Source organism: Scyliorhinus torazame, chromosome 12, assembly GCF_047496885.1.
Source record: "Scyliorhinus torazame isolate Kashiwa2021f chromosome 12, sScyTor2.1, whole genome shotgun sequence".
Classification (NCBI taxonomy): domain Eukaryota; kingdom Metazoa; phylum Chordata; class Chondrichthyes; order Carcharhiniformes; family Scyliorhinidae; genus Scyliorhinus; species Scyliorhinus torazame.
In genome coordinates, this window is record NC_092718.1 from 147,026,213 (window position 1) to 147,039,990 (window position 13,778).

Below are 13,778 nucleotides of genomic sequence, written 5' to 3' on the forward strand. Positions count from 1 at the left end.
GTTGAGGATACAGAGAGTTGGGGATACAGTGAGTTGGGAATACAGTGAGTTGTGGATACAATGAATTGTGGACACAGTGAGTTCTGGAACGAGTGAGTTTTGGATAGAGTGAGTTGGGGATGCAGTCAGTTACAGATACGGTGAGTTACAGATACAGTGAGTTGAGGATATAGTGAGATGAGGATACGGTGAATTGAGGATATAGTGAGTGAGGATACAGTGGGTTGAGGATACAGTGAGTTGCTGACATAGTGAGTTGAGGATACAGGGAGTTGAGGATACAGGGAGTTGAGGATACAGTGAATTGAGGATACAATAATTTGAGGATACACTGAGTTGAGGATACACTGAGTTGAGGATATAGTGAGTTGAGGATACAGTGAGTTGAGGATATAGTGGGTTGAGCATATAGTGAGTTGAGGATACAGTGGATTGAGGATATAATTAGTTGCTGACATAGTGAGCTGAGGAAACAGGGAGTTGAGGACACAGGGAGTTGAGGATACAGTGAGTTGAGAATACCGTGGGTTGAGGATACAGTGGGTTGAGGATACAGTGAGTTAAGGATACAGTGAGTTACAGATACAGTGAGTTCAGGACACAGTGAGTTGGACATACAGTGAGTTAAGGATACAGTTAGTTACAGATACAGTGAGTTGAGGATACAGTGACTTGTGGATACAGTGGATTGAGGATACAATGAGGTGTGGATACAGTGAGTTGTGGTTGCAGTGAGTTTCAGATGCACTGCATTGCTGATACAGTGACTTGCAGATGAAATGTGTGTGGATATAGTGAGTAGCTGATCAGTTATTTGTGGACACCGTGACTTGTGGATACAGTGAGTTGTGGACACAGTGAGTTGTGGATAAAGTGAGTTGAGGATACAGTGAGTTGAGGATACAGTGATTTGCTGATACAGTGAGTTGTGGATACAGTGAGTTGTGGATAAAGTGAGTTACAGATACTGTGTGTTGAGGATACAGTGAGTTGTGGATACAGTGAGTTACAGATACTGTGAGTTGAGGATACAGTGAGTTGTGGATACAGTGAGTTACAGATACAGTGAGTTGGGGATACAGTGAGTTGAGGATACAGGGAGTTGGGGATAAAGTGAGTTGGGAATACAGTGAGTTGTGGATACAATGAATTGTGGACACAGTGAATTCTGGACCCAGTGAGTTCTGGATACAGTGAGTTGGGGATACAGTGAGTTACAGATAAGGTGAGTTACAGATACAGTGAGTTGAGAATGCAGTGAGTTGAGGATACACTGAGTTGAGGATATAGTGAGATGAGGATACGGTGAATTGAGGACATAGTGAGTTGAGGATGCAGAGGGTTGAGGATACAGTGGGTTGAGGATACAGTGAGTTGCTGACATAGTGAGTTGAGGATACAGGGAGTTGAGGATACAGTGAGTTGAGGATATAGTGAGTTTACGATACAGTGAGTTGAGGATATAGTGAGTTGAGTATACAGTGGGTTGAGGATACAGTGAGTTGAGGATATAGTGGGTTGGGGATACAGTGGGTTGAGGATACAGTGGATTGAGGATACAGTGGATTGAGGATACAATGAGTTGCTGGTATAGAGAGTTGAGGAAACAGAGTTGAGGACACAGGGAGTTGAGGATACAGTGAGTTTAGAATACCGTGGGTTGAGGATACAGTGAGTTTAGAATACCGTGGGTTGAGGATACAGTGAGTTGAAGATACAGTGAGTTAAGGATACAGTGAGTTACAGATACAGTGAGTTGAGGATACAGTGACTTGTGGATACAGTGAGTTGTGGATGCAGTGACGTTCAGACGCACTGCATTGCTGATACAGTGACTTGCAGATGAAATGTGTGTGGATATAGTGAGTCGCTGATCAGTTAGTTGTGGACACTGTGACTTGAGGATACAGTGGGTTGAAGATACAGTGAGTTGCGGATATACTGAGTTGAGTATATAGTGAGTTGAGGATACAGTGAATTGAGGATTTCGTGAGTTGAGGATACAGTGGGATGAGGATACAGTGATTTGAGGATATAGTGGGTTGAGGATACTGTGGGTTGAGGACACAGTGGGTTGAGGATCCAGTGAGTTGCTGACAAAGTGCGCTGAGGATACAGGGAGTTGAGGAGACAGGGAGTTGAGGATACAGTGAGTTGAGGATCCAGTGGGTTGAGGATACAGTGAGTTGAGGATAACGTGAGTTGAGGATATAGTGAGCTGCAGATACAGTGGGTTGAGGATACAGTGAGTTAAGAATACACTAATTTGAGGGTACAGTGCATTGAGTATGCAGTGAAATGAATGTACAGTGAGTTGAGGATGCAGTGAGTTGAGGATACAGTGTGTAGTGGATACAGTGAGTTGAGGATACAGTGGGTTGAGGATACAGTGAGTTGAGGATACAGTGAATTAGGGATACAGTGAGTTGAGGATACAGTGGGTTGCGGATCCAGTGAGTTGAGGTTAAAGTGGGTTGAGGATACAGTGAGATGAGGAGACAGTGAGTTTGGGATACAATGAGTTGAGGGTACAGGGAGTTGAGGGTACAGTGAGTTGAGGATACAGTGAGTTGAGCATACAGTGAGTTGAGGATACAGTGAGTTGTGGATACAGTGAGTTGAGGATACAGTGAGTTGTGGATACAGTGAACTGAGGATAAAATGGGTTGAGGATACATTGTGTTGAGGATACAGTGGGTTGAGGATACAGTGAGTTGAGGATACAGTGAGTTGTGGCCACAGTGAGTTAAGGACACAGGGAATTGAGGATACAGCGAATTGAAGATAGAGGGAGTTGAGGACACAGCAGTTGAGGATACAGTGAGTTCAGGATACAGTGACTTGAGGACACAGTGAGTTGAGGATACAGTGGGTTGAGGATACAGTGAGTTGAGGATACAGTGACTTGAGGATGCATGGAGTTGAGGATACAGTGGGTTGAGGATACAGTGAGTTGAGGATACAGTGAGTTGAGGCCACAGTGAGTTGAGGATAAAGTGAGTTGAGGATACACGGTGTTGAAGATACAGGGAGTGGAGTATGCAGTGGGTTGAGGATACAGTGAGTTGAGAATACAGTGAGTTTAGGATACAGGGAATTGAGGATACAATGTGTTGAAGATACAGGGAGTTGAGCATACAGTGGGTTGAGGAAACAGTGAGCTGGGGACACAGGGAGTTGAGGATACAGTGAGTTAAGGACACAGGGAGTTGAGGATACAGTGAGTTCAGGATACAGTGACTTGAGGACACAGTGAGTTGTGGATACAGTGGGTTTAGGATACAGTGAGTTGAGGATACAGTGACTTGAGGATGCAGGGAGTTGAGGATACAGTGGGTTGAGGATACAGTGAGTTGAGGATACAGTGAGTTGAGGATACAGTGAGTTGGGAGCACTGGGTTGAGGATACAGTGGGTTGAGGATACAGTGGGTTGAGGATACAGTGAGTTGAGGATACAGTGTGTTGCTGACATAGTGAGTTGAGGATACAGGGAGTTGAGGATACAGGGAGTTGAGGGTACAGTGAGTTGAGGATACAATAATTTGAGGATACACTGAGTTGAGGATACACTGAGTTGAGGATTAGTGAGTTGAGGATACAGTGAATTGAGGATATAGTGAGTTGGGTATACAGTGGGTTGAGGATACAGTGAGTTGAGGATATAGTGGGTTGAGGATATAGTGAGTTGAGGATACAGTGGATTGAGGATACAATTAGTTGCTGACATAGTGAGCTGAGGAAACAGGGAGTTGAGGACACAGGGAGTTGAGGATACAGTGAGTTGAGAATACCGTGGGTTGAGGATACAGTGTGTTGAGGATACAGTAAGTTAAGGATACAGTGAGTTACAGATACAGTGAGTTGAGGACACAGTGAGTTGGACATACAGTGAGTTAAGGATACAGTGAGTTACAGATGCAGTGAGTTGAGGATACAGTGACTTGTGGATACAGTGGGTTGAGGATACAATGAGGTGTGGATACAGTGAATTAGGGATACAGTGAGTTGAGGATACAGTGGGTTGCGGATCCAGTGAGTTGAGGTTAAAGTGGGTTGAGGAAACAGTGAGATGAGGAGACAGTGAGTTTGGGATACACTGACTTGAGGATGCAGGGAGTTGAGGATACAGTGTGTTGCTGACATAGTGAGTTGAGGATACAGTGAGTTGAGGATACAGGGAGTTGAGGATACAGTGAGTTGAGGATACAATAATTTGAGGATACACTGAGTTGAGGATACACTGAGTTGAGGATTAGTGAGTTGAGGATACAGTGAATTGAGGATATAGTGAGTTGAGGATACAGTGGGTTGCGGATCCAGTGAGTTGAGGTTAAAGTGGGTTGAGGATACAGTGAGATGAGGAGACAGTGAGTTTGGGATACACTGACGTGAGGATGCAGGGAGTTGAGGATACAGTGGGTTGAGGATACAGTGAGTTGCGGATATACTGAGTTGAGGATATAGTGAGTTGAGGATACAGTGACTTGTGGATACAGTGGGTTGAGGATTCAATGAGGTGTGGATACAGTGAGTTGTGGTTGCAGTGAGTTTCAGATGCACTGCATTGCTGATACAGTGACTTGCAGATGAAATGTGTGTGGATATAGTGAGTGGCTGATCAGTTATTTGTGGACACTGTGACTTGTGGATACAGTGAGTTGTGGATACAGTGAGTTGTGGATAAAGTGAGTTGAGGATACAGTGAGTTGAGGATACAGTGATTTGCTGATACAGTGAGTTGTGGATACAGTGAGTTGTGGATACAGTGAGTTACAGATACTGTGTGTTGAGGATACAGTGAGTTGTGGATACAGTGAGTTACAGATACTGTGAGTTGCGGATACAGTGAGTTGTGGATACAGTGAGTTACAGATACAGTGAGGTGAGGATACAGTGGGTTGAAGATACAGTGAGTTGCGGATATACTGAGTTGAGGATATAGTGAGTTAAGGATATAGTGAGTTGAGGATACAGTGAATTGAGGATATAGTGAGTTGAGGAGACAGTGGGATGAGGATACAGTGAGTTGAGGATATAGTGGGTTGAGGATACAGTGGGTTGCGGATACAGTGAGTTGAGGATGAATTGGGTTGCGCAAACAGTGGATTGAGGATACGGTGAGTTGATAATAAAGGGAGTTGAGGATACAGTGAGTTGAGGATAAAGTGACTTGAGAATACAGTGATTTCTGATACAGGGAGTTGCTGATACAGTGGGTTAAGGATTCGGTGAGTTGAAGATACAGTGTGTTGCGGATACAGGGAATTGAGGAGGCAGTGAGTTGCTGATACAGTGGGTTGAGGATTCAGTGACTTGAGGATACAGTGAGTTAAGGATACAGTGACTTGAGGACACAGTGAGTTGTGGATACAGTGGGTTTAGGATACAGTGAGTTGAGGATACAGTGACTTGAGGATGCAGGGAGTTGAGGATACAGTGGGTTGAGGATACAGTGAGTTGAGGATACAGTGAGTTGAGGATACAGTGAGTTGGGGGCACTGGGTTGAGGATACAGTGGGTTGAGGATACAGTGGGTTGAGGTTACAGTGAGTTGTGGATAGAATGATTTGGGGATTCAGTGAGTTGTAGATACAGTGAGTTGGGGATTCAGTGAGTTGAGGATACACTGAGTTGAGGATACAGTGAGTTGTGGAAACAGTGAGTTGTGGATACAGTGAGTTTTAGATGCACTGCATTGCACATAAAGTGACTTGCAGATGAAATGTGTGTGGCGAAAGTGAGTAGCTGATCAATTAGTTGTGGACACTGTGACTTGTGGATACAGTGAGTTAAGGATACAGTGAGTTGAGGATACAGTGAGTTGCTGACATAGTGAGTTGAGGATACAGGGAGTTGAGGATACAGGGAGTTGAGGATACAGTGAGTTGAGGATACAGTGAGTTGAGGATGCACTGAGTTGAGGATACACTGAGTTGAGGATTAGTGAGTTGAGGATACAGTGAATTGAGGATATAGTGAGTTGGGTATACAGTGGGTTGAGGATACAGTGAGTTGAGGATATAGTGGGTTGAGGATATAGTGAGTTGAGGATACAGTGGATTGAGGATACAATTAGTTGCTGACATAGTGAGCTGAGGAAACAGGGAGTTGAGGACACAGGGAGTTGAGGATACAGTGAGTTGAGAATACCGTGGGTTGAGGATACAGTGGGTTGAGGATACAGTGAGTTGCGGATATACTGAGTTGAGGATATAGTGAGTTGAGGATATAGTGAGTTGAGGATACAGTGTATTGAGGATATAGTGAGTTGAGGATACAGTGGGATGAGGATACAGTGAGTTGAGGATATAGTGGGTTGAGGATACAGTGGGTTGCGGATACAGTGAGTTGAGGATGAAGTGGGTTGCGCAAACAGTGGGTTGAGGATACGGTGAGTTGATGATAAAGGGAGTTGAGGATACAGTGAGTTGAGGATACAGTGACTTGAGAATACAGTGATTTCTGATACAGGGAGTTGCTGATGCAGTGGGTTAAGGATTCGGTGAGTTGAGGATACAGTGTGTTGCGGATACAGGGAATTGAGGAGGCAGTGAGTTGCTGATACAGTGGGTTGAGGATTCAGTGACTTGAGGATACAGTGAGTTAAGGATACAGTGACTTGAGGACACAGTGAGTTGTGGATACAGTGGGTTTAGGATACAGTGAGTTGAGGATACAGTGACTTGAGGATGCAGGGAGTTGAGGATACAGTGGGTTGAGGATACAGTGAGTTGAGGATACAGTGAGTTGAGGATACAGTGAGTTGGGGCCACTGGGTTGAGGATACAGTGGGTTGAGGATACAGTGGGTTGAGGTTACAGTGAGTTGTGGATACAATGATTTGGGGATTCAGTGAGTTGTAGATACAGTGAGTTGGGGATTCAGTGAGTTGAGGATACAGTGAGTTGAGGATACAGTGAGTTGTGGAAACAGTGAGTTGTGGATACAGTGAGTTTTAGATGCACTGCATTGCACATAAAGTGACTTGCAGATGAAATGTGTGTGGCGATAGTGAGTAGCTGATCAATTAGTTGTGGACACTGTGACTTGTGGATACAGTGAGTTGAGGATACAGTGAGTTGAGGATACAGTGAGTTGCTGACATAGTGAGTTGAGGATACAGGGAGTTGAGGATACAGAGAGTTGAGGATACAGAGAGTTGAGGATACAGTGAGTTGAGGATACAATAATTTGAGGATGCACTGAGTTGAGGATACACTGAGTTGAGGATTAGTGAGTTGAGGATACAGTGAATTGAGGATATAGTGAGTTGGGTATACAGTGGGTTGAGGATATAGTGAGTTGAGGATACAGTGGGTTGAGGATACAGTGGATTGAGGATACAGTGGATTGAGGATACAGTGGATTGAGGATACAGTGGATTGAGGATACAGTGGATTGAGGATACAGTGGATTGAGGATACAATTAGTTGCTGACATAGTGAGCTGAGGAAACAGGGAGTTGAGGATACAGGGAGTTGAGGATACAATGAGTTGAGAATACCGTGGGTTGAGGATACAGTGGGTTGAGGATACAGTGAGTTAAGGATACAGTGAGTTACAGATACAGTGAGTTGAGGACACAGTGAGTTGGATATACAGTGAGTTAAGGATACAGTGAGTTACAGATGCAGTGAGTTGAGGATACAGTGACTTGTGGATACAGTGGGTTGAGGATACAATGAGGTGTGGATACAGTGAGTTGTGGTTGCAGTGAGTTTCAGATGCACTGCATTGCTGATACAGTGACTTGCAGATGAAATGTGTGTGGATATAGTGAGTAGCTGATCAGTTATTTGTGGACACTGTGACTTGTGGATACAGTGAGTTGTGGATACAGGGAGTTGAGGGTACAGTGAGTTGAGGATACAGTGAGTTGAGCATACATTGAGTTGAGGATACAGTGAGTTGTGGATACACGGAGTTGAGGATACACGGAGTTGAGGATACACGGAGTTGAGGATACAGTGGGTTGAGGAAACAGTGAGCTGGGGACACAGGGAGTTGAGGATACAGTGAGTTAAGGACACAGGGAGTTGAGGATACAGTGAGTTCAGGATAGAGTGACTTGAGGACACAGTGAGTTGTGGATACAGTGGGTTTAGGATACAGTGAGTTGAGGATACAGTGACTTGAGGATGCAGGGAGTTGAGGATACAGTGGGTTGAGGATACAGTGAGTTGAGGATACAGTGAGTTGAGGATACAGTGAGTTGGGAGCACTGGGTTGAGGATACAGTGGGTTGAGGATACAGTGGGTTGAGGATACAGTGAGTTGAGGATACAGTGTGTTGCTGACATAGTGAGTTGAGGATACAGGGAGTTGAGGATACAGGGAGTTGAGGGTACAGTGAGTTGAGGATACAATAATTTGAGGATACACTGAGTTGAGGATACACTGAGTTGAGGATTAGTGAGTTGAGGATACAGTGAATTGAGGATATAGTGAGTTGGGTATACAGTGGGTTGAGGATACAGTGAGTTGAGGATATAGTGGGTTGAGGATATAGTGAGTTGAGGATACAGTGGATTGAGGATACAATTAGTTGCTGACATAGTGAGCTGAGGAAACAGGGAGTTGAGGACACAGGGAGTTGAGGATACAGTGAGTTGAGAATACCGTGGGTTGAGGATACAGTGTGTTGAGGATACAGTAAGTTAAGGATACAGTGAGTTACAGATACAGTGAGTTGAGGACACAGTGAGTTGGACATACAGTGAGTTAAGGATACAGTGAGTTACAGATGCAGTGAGTTGAGGATACAGTGACTTGTGGATACAGTGGGTTGAGGATACAATGAGGTGTGGATACAGTGAATTAGGGATACAGTGAGTTGAGGATACAGTGGGTTGCGGATCCAGTGAGTTGAGGTTAAAGTGGGTTGAGGATACAGTGAGATGAGGAGACAGTGAGTTTGGGATACACTGACTTGAGGATGCAGGGAGTTGAGGATACAGTGTGTTGCTGACATAGTGAGTTGAGGATACAGTGAGTTGAGGATACAGGGAGTTGAGGATACAGTGAGTTGAGGATACAATAATTTGAGGATACACTGAGTTGAGGATACACTGAGTTGAGGATTAGTGAGTTGAGGATACAGTGAATTGAGGATATAGTGAGTTGAGGATACAGTGGGTTGCGGATCCAGTGAGTTGAGGTTAAAGTGGGTTGAGGATACAGTGAGATGAGGAGACAGTGAGTTTGGGATACACTGACGTGAGGATGCAGGGAGTTGAGGATACAGTGGGTTGAGGATACAGTGAGTTGCGGATATACTGAGTTGAGGATATAGTGAGTTGAGGATACAGTGACTTGTGGATACAGTGGGTTGAGGATTCAATGAGGTGTGGATACAGTGAGTTGTGGTTGCAGTGAGTTTCAGATGCACTGCATTGCTGATACAGTGACTTGCAGATGAAATGTGTGTGGATATAGTGAGTGGCTGATCAGTTATTTGTGGACACTGTGACTTGTGGATACAGTGAGTTGTGGATACAGTGAGTTGTGGATAAAGTGAGTTGAGGATAAAGTGAGTTGAGGATACAGTGAGTTGAGGATACAGTGATTTGCTGATACAGTGAGTTGTGGATACAGTGAGTTGTGGATACAGTGAGTTACAGATACTGTGTGTTGAGGATACAGTGAGTTGTGGATACAGTGAGTTACAGATACTGTGAGTTGCGGATACAGTGAGTTGTGGATACAGTGAGTTACAGATACAGTGAGGTGAGGATACAGTGGGTTGAAGATACAGTGAGTTGCGGATATACTGAGTTGAGGATATAGTGAGTTAAGGATATAGTGAGTTGAGGATACAGTGAATTGAGGATATAGTGAGTTGAGGAGACAGTGGGATGAGGATACAGTGAGTTGAGGATATAGTGGGTTGAGGATACAGTGGGTTGCGGATACAGTGAGTTGAGGATGAATTGGGTTGCGCAAACAGTGGATTGAGGATACGGTGAGTTGATAATAAAGGGAGTTGAGGATACAGTGAGTTGAGGATAAAGTGACTTGAGAATACAGTGATTTCTGATACAGGGAGTTGCTGATACAGTGGGTTAAGGATTCGGTGAGTTGAAGATACAGTGTGTTGCGGATACAGGGAATTGAGGAGGCAGTGAGTTGCTGATACAGTGGGTTGAGGATTCAGTGACTTGAGGATACAGTGAGTTAAGGATACAGTGACTTGAGGACACAGTGAGTTGTGGATACAGTGGGTTTAGGATACAGTGAGTTGAGGATACAGTGACTTGAGGATGCAGGGAGTTGAGGATACAGTGGGTTGAGGATACAGTGAGTTGAGGATACAGTGAGTTGAGGATACAGTGAGTTGGGGGCACTGGGTTGAGGATACAGTGGGTTGAGGATACAGTGGGTTGAGGTTACAGTGAGTTGTGGATAGAATGATTTGGGGATTCAGTGAGTTGTAGATACAGTGAGTTGGGGATTCAGTGAGTTGAGGATACACTGAGTTGAGGATACAGTGAGTTGTGGAAACAGTGAGTTGTGGATACAGTGAGTTTTAGATGCACTGCATTGCACATAAAGTGACTTGCAGATGAAATGTGTGTGGCGAAAGTGAGTAGCTGATCAATTAGTTGTGGACACTGTGACTTGTGGATACAGTGAGTTAAGGATACAGTGAGTTGAGGATACAGTGAGTTGCTGACATAGTGAGTTGAGGATACAGGGAGTTGAGGATACAGGGAGTTGAGGATACAGTGAGTTGAGGATACAGTGAGTTGAGGATGCACTGAGTTGAGGATACACTGAGTTGAGGATTAGTGAGTTGAGGATTAGTGAGTTGAGGATACAGTGAATTGAGGATATAGTGAGTTGGGTATACAGTGGGTTGAGGATACAGTGAGTTGAGGATATAGTGGGTTGAGGATATAGTGAGTTGAGGATACAGTGGATTGAGGATACAATTAGTTGCTGACATAGTGAGCTGAGGAAACAGGGAGTTGAGGACACAGGGAGTTGAGGATACAGTGAGTTGAGAATACCGTGGGTTGAGGATACAGTGGGTTGAGGATACAGTGAGTTGCGGATATACTGAGTTGAGGATATAGTGAGTTGAGGATATAGTGAGTTGAGGATACAGTGTATTGAGGATATAGTGAGTTGAGGATACAGTGGGATGAGGATACAGTGAGTTGAGGATATAGTGGGTTGAGGATACAGTGGGTTGCGGATACAGTGAGTTGAGGATGAAGTGGGTTGCGCAAACAGTGGGTTGAGGATACGGTGAGTTGATGATAAAGGGAGTTGAGGATACAGTGAGTTGAGGATACAGTGACTTGAGAATACAGTGATTTCTGATACAGGGAGTTGCTGATGCAGTGGGTTAAGGATTCGGTGAGTTGAGGATACAGTGTGTTGCGGATACAGGGAATTGAGGATGCAGTGAGTTGCTGATACAGTGGGTTGAGGATTCAGTGACTTGAGGATACAGTGAGTTCAGGATACAGTGACTTGAGGACACAGTGAGTTGTGGATACAGTGGGTTTAGGATACAGTGAGTTGAGGATCCAGTGACTTGAGGATGCAGGGAGTTGAGGATACAGTGGGTTGAGGATACAGTGAGTTGAGGATACAGTGAGTTGAGGATACAGTGAGTTGGGGCCACTGGGTTGAGGATACAGTGGGTTGAGGATACAGTGGGTTGAGGTTACAGTGAGTTGTGGATACAATGATTTGGGGATTCAGTGAGTTGTAGATACAGTGAGTTGGGGATTCAGTGAGTTGAGGATACAGTGAGTTGAGGATACAGTGAGTTGTGGAAACAGTGAGTTGTGGATACAGTGAGTTTTAGATGCACTGCATTGCACATAAAGTGACTTGCAGATGAAATGTGTGTGGCGATAGTGAGTAGCTGATCAATTAGTTGTGGACACTGTGACTTGTGGATACAGTGAGTTGAGGATACAGTGAGTTGAGGATACAGTGAGTTGCTGACATAGTGAGTTGAGGATACAGGGAGTTGAGGATACAGAGAGTTGAGGATACAGAGAGTTGAGGATACAGTGAGTTGAGGATACAATAATTTGAGGATGCACTGAGTTGAGGATACACTGAGTTGAGGATTAGTGAGTTGAGGATACAGTCAATTGAGGATATAGTGAGTTGGGTATACAGTGGGTTGAGGATATAGTGAGTTGAGGATACAGTGGGTTGAGGATACAGTGGATTGAGGATACAGTGGATTGAGGATACAGTGGATTGAGGATACAGTGGATTGAGGATACAGTGGATTGAGGATACAGTGGATTGAGGATACAGTGGATTGAGGATACAATTAGTTGCTGACATAGTGAGCTGAGGAAACAGGGAGTTGAGGATACAGGGAGTTGAGGATACAATGAGTTGAGAATACCGTGGGTTGAGGATACAGTGGGTTGAGGATACAGTGAGTTAAGGATACAGTGAGTTACAGATACAGTGAGTTGAGGACACAGTGAGTTGGATATACAGTGAGTTAAGGATACAGTGAGTTACAGATGCAGTGAGTTGAGGATACAGTGACTTGTGGATACAGTGGGTTGAGGATACAATGAGGTATGGATACAGTGAGTTGTGGTTGCAGTGAGTTTCAGATGCACTGCATTGCTGATACAGTGACTTGCAGATGAAATGTGTGTGGATATAGTGAGTAGCTGATCAGTTATTTGTGGACACTGTGACTTGTGGATACAGTGAGTTGTGGATACAGTGAGTTGTGGATAAAGTGAGTTGACGATACAGTGAGTTGAGGATACAGTGATTTGCTGATACAGTGAGTTGTGGATACAGTGAGTTGTGGATACAGTGAGTTACAGATACTGTGTGTTGAGGATACAGTGAGTTGTGGATACAGTGATTTACAGATACTGTGAGTTGAGGATACAGTGAGTTGTGGATACAGTGAGTTACAGATACAGTGAGGTGAGGACACAGTGGGTTGAAGATACAGTGAGTTGCGGATATAGTGAGTTGAGGATATAGTGAGTTGAGGATATAGTGAGTTGAGGATACAGTGAATTGAGGATATAGTGAGTTGAGGATACAGTGGGATGAGGATACAGTGAGTTGAGGATATAGTGGGTTGAGGATGAAGTGGTTTGCGCAAACAGTGGGTTGAGGATACGGTGAGTTGATGATAAAGGGAGATGAGGATACAGTGAGTTGAGGATACAGTGACTTGAGAATACAGTGATTTCTGATACAGGGAGTTGCTGATACAGTGGGTTAAGGATTCGGTGAGTTGAGGATACAGTGTGTTGCGGATACAGGGAATTGAGGATGCAGTGAGTTGCTGATACAGTGGGTTGAGGATTCAGTGACTTGAGGATACAGTGGGTTAAGGATCAATGGGTTGAGGATACAGTGAGTTGCGGATACAGGTAGTTGAGGATACAGTGAGTTGCTGATACAGTGGGTTGAGGATACAGTGATTTGAGGATACAGAGAGTTGGGGATATAGTGAGTTGTGGATACAGTGAGTTGGGGATACGGTGCGTTGAGGATACAGGGAGTTGGGGATACAGGGAGTTGCGGATACTGGGAGTTGAGGATACAGTGTCTTCCAGATACAGTGAGTTGTGCGTATTGTGAATTCCAGATACAGTGAGTTGTGGATACAGTGAGTTGGGGTTACAGTGAGCTGTGGATACAGTGACTTACAGATACTGTGAGTTGGGGATACAGTGAGTTGTGGATACAGTGAGTTGGGGATACAGTGATTTGAGGATACAGGGAGTTGGGTATACAGTGAGTTGGGAATACAGTGAGTTGT